Raw genomic sequence first — 15266 nt, 5'->3', positions numbered from 1 at the left:
CAAACCCTGCCATCTGCACTGCCTTCGATACAGGAGATTGGGAAAAGGTGTTGGCTGCCTGGCCTTTTTCTGTCATCCAGATAAGACACTTCCGCCATCCACACAGGAAGCACTGAGGTGACCACAGAGAGTCACGGGTCCTTGGGAAAGTCTTCGCTCTAGCCCTGAATTCTTCCCATCAGCTGGCTGTTCTGCTGCTGGAGCACAGCAGTGGAGCACTCCACTTCCCTTTCAGGATAAGTGTCTTGTGAGTTTGGGTTGTTTTTGGCATGAGTGCGCTAAGCCTTCCCTGGGATCCTCAGCTGCGTTCCCTATTTTTCATTAACACTTAGACTTAAGCAGCTCATCCTAATTCTCTCGCCCCTGTTCTGCATCAACTATCTGCTGGCAGTTGCCATGCCAACCCCAAATCCTGGGGTCCTGCTGCTCAATCAGAAGCTACTGTTAGCATATTTTTAATAGCACCTGATTGCCCTCCAAAGGCCTTCGAGTCGCTGAGCTCCACTAGTTCACAGTGTCATGAGACTTGATTGCATATTTACTGTGTGGATTAGGAAGAGCTGCGCTGCACCGCTAGGCTCCCGAGCTCAGCCTTCCGTGAGTGCCAGGCTGGTGTTCTGGGTCTCATTCACAGAGAACACGACAATCCTGGGCTCCATTGGCAAATCAGTTCTTATGCCCTGGAGCTGACTTACCATATTGTGTAAAGCCAGATGCCTCCCAAACCTGTGGAAGACTTTCTTGGCTGTTTTTTATTTTGCTTTTCTGTTTTCTGAGACAGGGTATCTCTGTGTAACGGCCCTGGCTATCCTGGAACTCACTCTGTAGACCAGGCTGTTTTGAACTCACAGAGATCCGCCTACTTCTGCGAGTGGTGGGATTAAAGGCGAGTGTCACCCCCTCCCCCTTTTCTTTGTTCTTAAAGGAAACAAGAGCAGCTTCCTTCCAGTGTTCAGGGGCCTGGTGCTATTGCTCTGGTGATTTTTCTAGTTTAAGTCCAATTAGATGGAGGAAGAAAAGCGTTTCAGACGCCAGTGCCTCTTCAGCAAGAGATTAAAGAAGGAATGATGAATTCGAAGTTCTTATAATAAAGAGTGTTATTTGAAAGTAACAGTTAAGATCTTCTCAAATGAGATTATTTCTCTGAGACACTGAAAACTCTTAGCAGTATTGAGATAAGTAGAATTTTGATATCTAAAATGGAGACAAGAAGAAATTTAAAATTGCTAATAAAGTTTGCTTAAGACAAACAAAAAATTTAATTGTTATTTAATACGTTGCTATGTGAACAGGACATTGGAAGCTCAGATTCTTGGGGGGACGTGACAGAGAAGGCAAAGCGGTGGTGGGAGCCCAATGGGAGATGGCAAAAGGCATTGGACCTTCAGCATAAGTTATGCAAATATAAGTGACTTCAGGATTGTATTCATCTAGAGAGCATCCACTCCAGTGCCACTTCATAGAGCTGAAGAATGTTCAAATATGTGTTTGTAGAAAAAACTTCCAATTTTAAAATATTGAATACCTAGTAGTTGTACTTCACCGCCCTGGGAAGCTCAGGCATGTATTGGTCCATGTGCAGTGCTAGCCTGGCTTGTACTGGCACACACACACGCACTCACACACACGCACTCACACACACGCACACACACACACACACACACGCACACACACACACTCACATGCACAGACACAGAGAGAGTATTTAAAAAAACAAAATTCAGTTTTATGAAATTTCTAACCTATTCTTAAAAGAATCTTGTAATTTAGATTTAATATTCAGGTCTTTGAAATAGTTTGATTTAGTTTTTTTGTCTTCTTATTAATATTTAATTGTCAAATAAGAATTCTGTCTGTGGTCCCAATGTGATGGTTTTATTTATGTATACATTGTAGAGACATTCAATCAAGTTAATTAGCTTCATATTATCAACTTGTGTGGTCAAAATATAAAATATTATTCTTGTAGCAATTTTGAGACATACAATATAGTATTGCTGATTGCCATTACTAAACAATGTAATACAGCATCAAAATTTACTGCATTCTAACAGAAATTGAGTTTTGATCAACACATTCCATTCCTTCATCTCTACACCTAGCCTTCAGTAAACATTTTCAATCTTGAATTAGTTTTGTATCTGGTGGTAGATAAGGATCCAACTTCATTTCCTAGAATGTACATATATAATTTTCCATGAACAACTCATTGGAAAGATGGCCCTTTTCCTATTGAATGTTCTGTGCGCAGGAGTTAAAAGCCCTCATTTCTGTGCTCATTCTTCCGTACATCTGTCTTAATGACTCTGCTACACCAGTGGTTTACTCTTGTTTTTGCGATGAGTACTGAAATCATGAAAGGTCAGTTCTTGCTTTAGCTTCCCCCAAGACTGTTTGATTCTTCTGGCTTCACATGAAAGTTGTACCTGGATCTTTCTATTTATGCAAAAAATGACATTAGAATTTTGGCAGGAATGATATTGAACCTAAAGTTAACTTTAGATAGTATTGACGTCTTAACAATATTGTGTCTTCCAATTTATTAACATGGGATTTGTTCCCGTTTCCGTGTTCTTTTTTTTAAAATTTATTTATTTATTAAGGATTTCTGCCTCCTCCCCGCCACCGCCTCCCATTTCCCTCCCCCTCCTCTGATCAAGTCCCCCTCCCTCATCTGCTCGAAGAAAAATCAGGGTTCCCTGACCTGTTGTAAGCCCAAGGACCGCCCACCTCTATCCAGGTCTAGTAAGGTGAGCATCCAAACTGCCTAGGCTCCCCCAAAGCCATTGCTTTCAGAAACATTTTTGTTGTTTTCAATATACAGGCTTTCTTCTACTTGGATAAGTTAATTCCTAAATTTCTGCACTGCCCCCACTCTGACTTGTTCTTTAGCTCAGGCTGTCCTAAAACTTCCTGTAGCCCAGGCTGGCCTCTAATCCATGAAAATCTTCCTGGTTCAGCCTCCAGAGTCCTGGGAGCGCCTCAAGTGGAGCCATTGGGGCCACTTGTGAGATGACTCACTCATATTGATGGCAGTTTGGTACTAGTTGGAAATATTTTCCAATATTTTTATATATTTAATCTCTCATTTCCTTACTCCATGTGTTACTTTGTGATCAGTTTATTTTCTGTGTTTGTGATAAAACATTTAAATTTTTTTCTTACACTTGTTTTACAGTATCAATCATTTAAAAATGTATTAGTCCGTTCAAATATGTAAGCAATACAAAATTGGAAAACTGGTGGTACACACCTGTAATTATAATTTTGGTTTGTGGCTCCATATTTTATTAATACATATTTTGTGATGAATACATTTAGAAGAGTTACCAGTTTATGCTGAGGCCTTGTACATCAGCCAAAGCGTGACCACATACTTGTAAAAAAAGAAAAAAAAACAGAAAGAAAAAAACAGTGTTTTTATCTATTCAATTTATACTTGTATAAATTAAATTAATAATGTCAACTGCAATCTCCATGGTGACCACAAGGAAAGTAGCTACAAGACTCCACACAATGGACAATATGGTGAAATACTATATAAAAGTATAAATTGGTTAAAAGTAAAAAGTTACAAATTATTGTTACAATAATACAGGTTTATATAATTGCCTGTGTACTCATTTGAACTATTCATTTTTCAAAGTTTTCCAAATTCCTATTTGATGTTGTTTTTGAACCCCAAGAATGGCCTTTCTTGCAGTTTGTCTTTTCAGTTTTAATTTATCCAAGAATGTTTTAATTTCTACTTCAGTTTTTAAGGAAGGTCTTGGTGGATGTAGGGGTTATTGGTTGGCAACTCCTTTTTTTCTCTTAGAACTTTGAATATATAGTCTTTGTGTCTTCAGTACTTTACAGTTCTCAACGAGACATTTACTGATCATTTGAGAGTCTCACAGAGTCTCACGTGTGTGATAGATCGCTCCTCTCCAGTGCTTCCCAACTTTCTTGTCTTTGGTTATAAAAAGTCTTTGTTTAAGTCTGTTGGCTAGCTGATCTGGACTCATTGAGTTTCTTACATATTTATATTTACAGTAAAGCTTGTGAATTTGTTTCACTGATCTTTTCTTTACCTGTTCCCTTTCTTCTCCTTCTGGAATCCCCAAAGGTATGTAACTGCACTCCTTGCTGGTATCTGACAAACCAGTTAGAACTGGTTCCTCTCTTTTCCCACTCATCACGGTTAATAATTTCCCGCTTTTGAGTTAATTGATTCTGGCTTTGGCCCAATCAAGTTGCCTGTGAACCCATCCAGTGCAGCTCCATCTGCTGTGCTTCTCATCTTCAGACATTCCTCCCAGTGTCTTTGCGTGTTTTGTGTTTCTTGGTCAGTATTTCCATTTCACTCATTTTTAACTTTCGTTGTTATTTTTCTCATCTTCATTTATTTCTTTGAAGATAGGCATTCTGAAGGCTTTGTCTAGGATATTTTGTTTTTCAGAAATGATCTCTGTAAGCTAGAAGTTTATAATTTGTAATTATATTTGATTTTCTGTTTTCTTATGTGCCTTGTAGATTTTGTTGAAAACTGTACATTTAGGTATAATATTATACGAATGAGAAAATCAAATCCTTTCCATTACTATGAGTTTTCTATATTGGATAGTTGTTCCTTTTTGTTATTGTAGAGTATTCTTATGCTAGGGATTCACCTGAGACACAGAATTCAGCTCTGACTGGTTTTAGGAAGTTGTTTCAGTATTTCCCTCAGCATGTGGGCCACTTTCTAGATTTCTTTAGGTATAATATATTTTTTCTTTAATTGAAAATTGATTGCTTTCATGTGATATATTTCACTTAATGTTTCCCATCCCCGCACTCCTCTCAGCTTCCTCCTACCCTCCCTTCCTCCCCTCTGGAACCACCCCCTTTCTGTCTCTCATTAGAAAACAAGAAAGCATCTATGGATAATAATAAAATAAGATAGAACAAAAACTCTCTGTAATAGGCTAGAACAAACATCAAGAAATGGTACGAGAGAGAGAGAGAGAGAGAGAGAGAGAGAGAGAGAGAGAGAGAGAGAGAGAGAGAGAGATTCATTTGTACTCTCAGGAATCCCACAAAAACAGAGAACCAGAAGCCCTGATATACACCTAAAACTGTAGGGTAAAGTAAAAAAGTAAGTACAATAAAATAAAAGTAGAAAATAAACCCCTGTAACATGCAACAAGGAACCTACCACTGAGGTTCCACTGAGTTCATTTTCTGATGGCCATTTACTGTTATCATTTGTCTACCCTTAAGAGTAATGTGTTTCTCCAGCGAGACTCCTTCGGAGAAAACTAATTTTTCACTTCCAAGTGGTTACCAATTGGATATTACTTCAGGGTTAAGGATGGGTACATGCATCCACTTCTCTTTCAGCTTTAATCAAGAACAGACCTGTGCAGGCCCTGTGCATGCTGCCTCAGTCTCTCTGAGCTCATATGTGCATCTGTCCTGCTGTGTGTGGAAGCCCTGTTGATCTGGTGTCCTCTAGCCCCTCTGGCTCTTACACTCTTCCCACCACCTCCTCTTCCTCGGGGTTCCCTGAACTCCGAGGAAAGCAATTTGATGGCCTTTTAGGGCTGAGCACTCCTGAGACTCTCACTCTCTGCACATTGTCTCTATGTTTCTCTATTTGTTCCCATCTACTACAGAAGGACGCTATCTCTGATGATGGCTGAGCAAGACACTGATCTATGAGTATAGCAGAATATCATTGGAGTCATTTGATTACTAACATCCACCTATAAGCGAATACATATCATATTTTCTTTCTGGGTCTAGGTTGCCTCACTCAGGCTGATCTTTTTTTCTATTTCCATCCATTCACTTGTGAATGTCATGGTTGTTTTTTTTTTTATGACTGAGTAAGATTCTGTTGTGTAAACATGCCACATTTTCTTTATCCATTCATCTGTTGATAGATATCTAAGCTGTTTCCAGTTTCTGGTTGAGCAAATTTCTCTACAGTAGGATCAGTATCTTTTGGGTATATGCCCAAGAATGGTATAACTAGATCTTGAGATTGATGGATTCCTAACTTCCTGAGGAACTGCCACATTGATTTCCATAAAAAATATTTCCGTAAAAAATATTTTCCCATTTTTTAGCCTGTCTCTTTGGCTTGCAAAAGCGTTTTAGTTTCATGAGGCCCCATTTATTAATTGTTGATCTTAGTGCCTGTGCTAATAATGGTATTCTCTTCAGAAAACCTTTTTCTGTGTCAATAAGTTCAAGGCTATTCCCCACTTTCTCTTCTACTAGGTTTAGTATCTACTTTTATGCTGAGGTCTTTGATCCATTTGGAGCTGCGTTTTGTGCAGGATGATAAGGATGGACCTACTTGGATTCTTCTACATGCAGGCATCCAGTTTGACCAGCACTGTTCGGTAAAGATGCCACCCCTTTTCCAGGTGTGTTTCTGACTTCTTTATCAGAAATCAGGTGCTCATCAGGCGGATTTATGTCTGGGTCTTCAACTCAATTCCACTGATCAATGTGTTTGGTTTTTGTCCCAGTACCATAGGGTTTTTATTACTATATCTGTTTAGTAACTTGAACTAAGGAATGGTCATGCATCCTCCAGTTCTTTTATTATTATTCAGGATTGTTTTAGTGATCTTGGGTTTTTTTTTTCAATATGAAGCTGAAAATCACCTTTTCAAGATCTGTGAAGAATTGTATTAGAATTTTGATGAGAATTGCGTTGAATCTGTAGATTGTTTTTTGGTAGGATGGCCTTTTCTTGGCAAATTAATCCTACCAATTCATGAGCATGGGTGAACTTTCTAACTTCTGATATCTCCTTCAATTTGTTTCTTCGATGACTTGAAGTTTTTATGATACAAGTATTTCACTTGCTTGGTTAGAGAAACCTACAAGATATTTTACCTTATTTGAGGCTATTATGGAAGATGTTTTCACAATTTCTTTCTCAGGCCATTTGTCATTGTATATAAGAAGATTACTAGTTTTTGTGAGCTAATTTTGTACTTAGCTATTTTGCTGAAAGTGTTTATCAACTGTAGAAGTTTTGGGGTAACATGTATATAACCATGTCATCTGCCAATAAAGATACTTTGACTTCTTCCTTTCCAATTTGTGTCCTCTTGATCTCCATCAGTTGTCTAGCTAAGACTTCAAGTACTATATTGAATAGGTCTGGAGAGAGCAGACAACCTTATCTTGTCCCTGAGTTTAGTGGGAATGCTTGAGTTTATTTTCATTTAGGTGGACATTGGCTGTGGGCTTGCTGTAGACTGCCTTTCTTATGTTGAGGTATGTCCTTTGTATCCCTACAATTTTGCATCTCCAGCAATTTTATCACAGAGGAGTGTTGGATTTTCTCAAAGACCTTTTCTGCTTCAAATGAGATGGTTACATGGTTTTTGTCTTTTGGTGTATTTGTATGATGGATTACATTGATGGATTTTCATATGTTAAGCCATCCCTGAATCTTTTAGATGAAGCCTACTTGATCATGGTAGATGGATGATCTTTCTGATATGTTCTTGGATTCAGCTTGCAGGCAATTTATTAATAATTTTCATATCTATATTTATAAGGGAAATTGGTCTGCAGTTCTCTGTGTTGAGTATTTATGCAGCCTAGGCATCCACAAAACAAATTGTACAATGTTTCTTCTGTTTCTATTTTGAATAATAATTTGAGGAGTATAGACATTAACTCCTTGAAATTCTGGTAGAATTCTACACTAAAGCCTTCTGACCCTGGACTTCTTTCTATTGGTAGACTTTTAATTATTACTTCTATTTCACTAGGGGTTATAGGTCAGTTTAAATTGCTTATTTGATCCTGGTTTAGCTTTGGTAGGTGATATATATCAAAAAAAAATCCATCTCTTTTAGATTTTACAGTTTGTTGAAGTACTGTTTTTTAAACTATGTCTTTATGATTCTCTGAATTTCCTTGGTATCTATTATTGTGTCCCCCCTTTTATATCTAATTTTGTTAATTTGGATCCTTTACCTCCTCCTTTTAGTTAAATTGACTAATTCTTACTGACTTTCTCAATAAACAAACTCTTTGTTTCATTTGAATCTTTGTATTGTTTTTGTAATTATTGTTTCTATTTTATTGAATTCATCCCTGAATTTGATTATTTCTTGCCATCTACTCCTTTTGGGTGTGATTTGTTTTTGTTGTTCTAGGGATTTCAGGTGTACTGTGAAGGTACTAGAATGAAGTCTCTCTGATTTCTTCATGTAGATACTTAGTGCTATGGATTTTTCTCTTAGACCTACCTTCATTTTATATCTTAATTTAGGTATGTTGTATTTTCATTTTCATTCAATTCTAGAAAGATTTAAATTTCCTTTTTAATCTCTGTTCTGACACAATTTTTATTCAGTAGTGAGTTGTTCAGTTTCCATAAGTTTGTAAGCTTTTTGTTATTTCTGTTTTTGTTGATATCCAGTTTTAATCCATGATAGTCAGATAGGATGCAGGGTATTATTTCAATTTTCTTTTATCTGTTGAGATTGCTTTGTGTCCAGTATATGAGCATTTTGAGAAAGATGCTGAGAAGATGGTACATTCTTTTGTGTTTGGGTGAAATGTTCTGTAAACATTTGTTATGTCCATTTGATGTATATGTTCAGTTAGCTTCAGCATTACTGTGTTTGGTTTTGTCCATCATCTGTTTCTTGGTGAGTGTTGGGTATTGAAGTTTTCCACTATCAGTGTGGGAAAGTGTGATCTAAACATTAATAATGTTCTCTTATGAACTTGGATGCCCTTGTGTTTGGTGTATAGATGTTGAAAATTGCAGTTGTACTCTTGGTGGATTTTTTTCCTTTGATGACTATGTGATGTCCTTTTCTATCTCTTCTGATTAGTTTTGGATTGAAGTCTATTTTGTTGGATATTAAAATGGATACACTGGCTTGCGTCTTAGGTCCGTTTGCTTGGAATATCTTTTCCCATCATTTACCCCGAGATGATGCCTATCTTTGATGATATGGCATGTGTTTTGGAGGCAGCAGAAAGATGGATCCTGTTTTTTTCATACATTCTATCAGTCTGTGTCTATTATTGGAGGAATTGATTGAAATCATAGATGTTGGGAGTTACCAATGAGCTGAGATTTGTTGATTCCTGTTATTTTGTTCCTGGTGTGTGTGTGTGTGTGTGTGTGTGTGTGTGTGTGTGTGTTTCCATCTCTTTTAATTTGCTGGCCTAGGATTATTTATTCCTTGTGTTTTGTTTAGTGCAGTTAACTTCTTCAGGTTGAAGTTTTCCTTCTTGCACCTTTGGTAGGGCTGAATTGTAGACAGATATTGTTTAAATTTGGTTTTATCTTGGAATTTTTTTCTCTCTATCTACCAGGGTTGAAAGATTTTCTGGGTATAGTAGTCTGGGCTGGCATTTGTGCTCTATTAGAGTTTGTAGATTATCTTTCCTTGGTCTTCTTTCTGGCTTTTAGAATTTATATTGAGAATTCAGGTATAACTCTGATAGGCCTGTCTTAATATGTTAATTAGTCTTTCCCCCTGCAGCAGCTTTTAATATTCTTTCTTTCTTCTATTTATTTAGTGTTTTAGGCTATTTGGTGTTGTATGCTTTTTTAAAGGTACCAATTTTTTTAGATTAGGGGATTTTTTTTCTATGATTTTGCTGAAAATATTTTCTGGGTCTTTAACCTGGGTTTCTTCTCCTTTCTCTATTCCTGTTATATGTAGATTTGATATTTTCATAGTGTCCCATATTTTCTGGATGTTTTATGCCTGGATTTGGGAAAGAGGGGGATTTAACACTTTCTGTGATTGGGGTTTCTATTTTTTCCATCTTGTCTTCAATTCATGAGGTTTTCTCTTCCACCTCTTGTATCCTGTTTGAGAGGCTTGCCTCTGAGTCTCTTGTTCAACTTCCTCAATTTTTCATTTCCCTCAATTTTGGTTTCCTTGACTGATTCTATTTCCATTTTCCGACATTGAGTTGATTTATTCATCTCCTTCTACAGTTTGTGTTTTTATATATAGTTTAAAGAAATTTATCCATTTCTTCTTTAAGGACCTCTATCATATTTATAAAATGTATTTTAAGGTCCTTGTCTTGTGCTCCAGCTATTTTTTTTTTTTTTTTTTTTTAATTTTTTTATTGATAAAAGGAGGATAAAGAAAAGAGAAAAAAAAAACAAATTTCCACCTCCTCCCACCAGCCTCCCATTTCCCTCCCCCTCCTCCCACTCTTCTCCCCCTCCTCCCACTCTTCTCCCCCTCCTCCCACCCCTCTCCCCTTCCCCCCACTCCTCTCCCCCTCCCTTTCCAGTCCAGAGAGCTGTCAGGGTTCCCTGCCCTGTGGTAAGACCTAGGTCCTCCCCCCTCCATCCATATCTAGGAAGGTGAACATCCAGACTGGCTAGGCTCCCACCAAGCCAGCACATGGCATAGGATCAAAACCGCGTGCCATTGTCCTTGGCGTCTCATCAGCCCTCATTGTTCGCCATGTTCCGAGAGTCCAGTTTTATCCCATGCTTTTTCTGGTAACAGTCCAGCTGGCCTTGGTGAGCTCGCAGTAGATCATCTCCACTGTCTCAGTGGGTGGGTGCACTCCTCGTGGTCCCGACATCTTTGCTCATGTTCTCACTCCTTCTGCTCCTCATTGGGACCTTGGGAGCTCAGTCCAGTGCTCCAGTGTGGGTCTCTGTCTCTATCTCCATCCATCGCCAGATGTAAGTTCTAGGATGGTATGCAATATATTCGTCAGTATTGCTCTAGGGTAGGGTCATTTCAGGTTCCCTATCCTCAGCTGCCCAGGGAACTAACTGGGGACCTCAGCTTGGGCACCTGGGAGCCCCTCTAGGGTCAAGTCTCCTGCCCACCCTAAAGTGGGTCCCTTAACTAAGAATTGTGGTTCCGTGCTCCCCTATCCAACCTTCCTTTATCCCGATCCTCCTGTTTCCCCAAGTCCACCCTCCTTCCCTTCTACCTTTTCTCTCCCCATCTCCCCTAACCCCCATCCCACCCCACCCCCAAGATCCCATTTTCCCCCCGGCAATTTTGTCTACTTCCCTTATCCAAGAGGATAACTATATGTTTTTCCTTGGGTTCACCTTCTTACTTAGCTTCTTTAGATTCGCCTATTGTAGACTCCATGAACCCTATTTATGGCTAGAAACCAATTATGAGTGAGTACATCCCATGTTCATCTTTTTGGGCCTGGGATACCTCACTCAGGATAGTGTTTTCTATTTCCATCCATTTGCATGCAAAATTCGAGAAGTCATTGTTTTTTACAGCAGCGTAGTACTCTAGTGTGTATATATTCCATACTTTCTTCATCCATTCTTCCATTGAAGGGCATCTAGGTTGTTTCCAGGTTCTGGCTATTACAAATAATACTGCTATGAACATAGTTGAACAAATGCTTTTGACATGTGATAGAGCATCTCTTGGGTAAATTCCCAAGAGTGGTATTGCTGGGTCCAGGGGTAGGTTGATCCCGAATTTCCGGAGAAACCGAAACACTGACTTCCACAGTGGTTGCACAAGATTGCATTCCCACCAGCAATGGATGAGGGTACCCCTTCTTCCACAGCCTCTCCAGCAAAGGCTATCCTTGGTGTTTTTGACTTTAGCCAATCTTACAGGTGTAAGATGATATCTCAAAGTTGTTTTGATTTGCATTTCCCTGATCGCTAAGGAGGTTGAGCATGACCTTAAGTGTCTTTTGGTCATTTGAACTTCTTCTGTTGAGAATTCTCTGTTCAGTTCAGCGCCCCATTTTTTAATTGGGTTAATTAGCATTTTAAAGTCTAGTTTCTTGAGTTCTCTATATATTTTGGAGATCAGACCTTTGTCTGTTGCGGGGTTGGTGAAGATCTTCTCCCAGTCAGTAGGTTGCCTTTGTGTCTTAGTGACAGTGTCCTTTGCTTTACAGAAGCTTCTCAGTTTTAGTAGGTCCCATTTATTCAATGTTGCCCTTAATGTCTGTGCTTCTGGGGTTATACCTAAGAAGCGATCGCCTGTGCCCATCTGTTGTAGGGTATTGCCCACTTTCTCTTCTATCAGGTTCAGTGTTTTCGGGCTGATATTGAGGTCTTTAATCCATTTGGACTTGAGTTTTGTGCACGGTGATAGATATGGGTCTATTTTCATTCTTCTACAGGTTGACATCCAGTTGTGCCAGCACCATTTGTTGAAGATGCTTTCTTTCTTCCAATGTAAACTTTTAGCTCCTTTATCGAAAATGAGGTGTTCATAGGTTTGTGGGATAAAGTCCGGGTCTTCTATACGATTCCATTGGTCGACTTCTCTGTTTTTATGCCAGTACCACCCTGTTTTCATTACTGTAGCTCTGTAATAGAGTTTGAAGTCAGGGATGGTAATGCCTCCAGAAGATCCTTTATTGTATAGGATTGTTTTGGCTATCCTGGGTTTTTTGTTTTTCCATATAAAGTTGATTATTGTCCTCTCCAGATCTGTGAAGAATTTTGATGGGATCTTGATGGGGATTGCATTGAATCTATAAATTGCCTTTGGTAGAATTGCCATTTTTACTATGTTGATCCTCCCAATCCAAGAGCAAGGGATGTCCATCCATTTTTTGGTATCCTCTTCAATTTCTTTCTTCAATGCCTTAAAGTTCTTGTCAAATAGATCTTTCACTTCCTTGGTTAGATTTACCCCAAGATATTTTATGCTGTTTGTGGCTATCGTGAATGGAGAAGCTTCTCTGATTTCCCTCTCTGCTTCCATATCCTTTGAGTAAAGGAGGGCGACTGATTTTTTGGAGTTGATCTTGTATCCTGCCACATTACTAAAGCTGTTTATCAGCTGTAAAAGTTCTTTGGTGGAATTTTGGGGGTCGCTTATGTACACTATCATATCATCTGCGAATAACGAAAGTTTAACTTCTTCATTTCCAATTCGAATCCCCTTGATCCCATTATGCTGTCTTATTGCTATTGCTAGAACTTCCAGCACTATATTGAAGAGGTATGGCGAAAGTGGACAGCCTTGTCGTGTTCCTGAGTTAAGCGGGATGGCTTTGAGTTTCTCTCCATTTAATTTGATGTTAGCTGTCGGCTTGCTGTATATAGCTTTTATTATATTTAGGTATGACCCTTGTATCCCTAATCTCTCCAAGACTTTTAACATAAATGGATGTTGAATTTTGTCAAATGCTTTTTCAGCATCTAATGAAATGATCATATGGTTTTTTTCTTTCAGTTTATTTATATGATGGATTACATTGATAGATTTTCGTATGTTGAACCAGCCCTGCATCTCAGGAATGAAGCCTACTTGATCATAATGGATAATTTTTCGGATGTGTTCTTGGATTCGGTTTGCCAGTATTTTGTTGAGGATTTTTGCGTCGATATTCATGAGTGAGATCGGCCTGTAATTCTCTTTCCTGGTTGAGTCTTTGTGTGGTTTTGGTATCAGAGTAACTGTAGCTTCATAAAAGGAATTTGGTAATGACCCTTCTGTTTCTATATTGTGGAATACATTGAGGAGTATAGGTATTAGGTCTTCTTGGAAGTTCTGGTAGAATTCCGCATTGAAACCATCTGGCCCTGGGCTTTTTTTGGTAGGGAGGTTTTTGATAACAGCTTCTAGTTCTTCGCGACTGACAGGTCTGTTTAGCTTGTTCACCTGGTCCTGATTTAATTTTGGTAAATCGTATTTATCTAAGAAAGTGTCCATTTCTTTTACATTTTCCAGTTTAGTGGCATACAAGCTTTTGTAGTAAGATCTAATGACTCTCTGAATTTCCTCTGTGTTTGTGGTTATGTCCCCCTTTTCATTTCTGATCTTATTAATTTGCAAATTTTCTCTCTGCCGTTTGATTAGTTTGGATAGGGGTTTGTCAATCTTGTTGATTTTTTCCAGGAACCAGCTTCTTGATTCATTGATTCTTTGGATTGTTTTTTGTGTTTCTATTTTGTTGATTTCAGCCCTCAGTTTGATTATTTCCAGTCTTCTACTCCTCCTAGGTGAGTCTGCTTCTTTTTTTTCTAGAGCTTTCAGGTGGGCTGTTAAGTCTCCAATATGTGCTTTCTCTGTTTTCTTTAAGTGGGCACTTAGTGCTATGAACTTTCCTCTCAGGACTGCTTTCATAGTGTCCCATAAGTTCGAGTATGTTGTTTCTTTATTTTCATTGAATTCCAGGAAGACTTTAATTTCTTTCTTTATTTCCTCCTTAATCCAGGTATGGTTCAGTAGTTGACTGTTCAGTTTCCATGAGTTTGTAGGCTTTCTGGGGGTAGCATTGTTGTTGAATTCTAACTTTAATCCATGGTGGTCTGATAAGACACAGGTGGTTAGTAATATTTTTTTGTAGCTGTGTAAGTTAGCTTTGTTACCAAGTATGTGGTCAATTTTCGAGAAGGTTCCATGAGCTGCAGAGAAAAAGGTATATTCTTTCCTATTTGGGTGGAATATTCTATAGATGTCTGTTAAGTCCATTTGCTTCATTACCTCCATTAATTCTCTAATTTCTCTGTTAGGTTTCTGTCTGATTGACCTGTCCATTGGTGAAAGAGGAGTGTTGAAGTCTCCTACTATTAGTGTGTGCGGTTTGATGGCTGCCTTGAATTTTAGCAATGTTTCTTTTACATACGTGGGTGCTTTTATATTAGGGGCATAGATATTCAGGATTGAGATTTCTTCCTGATGAATTTTTCCTGTTATGAGTATAAAATGTCCCTCTCCATCTCTTTTGATTGATTTAAGTTTGAAGTCAACTTTGTTAGAAATTAGTATGGCCACACCTGCTTGTTTCTTAGGTCCATTTGCTTGATAAGCCTTTTCCCAGCCCTTTACTCTGAGTAGGTGCCTGTCTTTGTGGTTGAGGTGTGTTTCTTGTAGACAGCAGAATGTTGGATCCTGTTTTCGTATCCAGTCTCTTAGCCTGTGCCTTTTTATAGGTGAGTTGAGTCCATTGACATTAAGTGATATTAATGACCAGTGGTTGTTAACTCCGGTCACTTTTTAAGTAGTAGGGTTTGTGTGTTTCCCTTCTTTGAGTTGCGCTGGTGAAGGGTCTCTAGATGTCTGAGTTATTGAGGTCTTTGTTGGACTCCTTGGTTAGTGATTTTCCTTCCATTATTTTCTGTAAGGCTGGATTTGTGGCTACGTATTGCTTAAATTTGTTTTTATCCTGGAAAATTTTGTTTTCTCCATTTATGGTGAACGAAAGCTTGGCTGGATATAGTAGTCTGGGCTTGCATCCATGGTCTCTTAGTTTTTGCAGTACATCTATCCAGGACCTTCTGGCTTTCATGGTTTCCATAGAGAAGTCAGGTGTAAGTC

The sequence above is a fragment of the Microtus pennsylvanicus genome, chromosome 4 (assembly GCF_037038515.1).
Source record: "Microtus pennsylvanicus isolate mMicPen1 chromosome 4, mMicPen1.hap1, whole genome shotgun sequence".
NCBI lineage: Eukaryota > Metazoa > Chordata > Mammalia > Rodentia > Cricetidae > Microtus > Microtus pennsylvanicus.
This window is presented reverse-complemented; position numbering follows the sequence as displayed.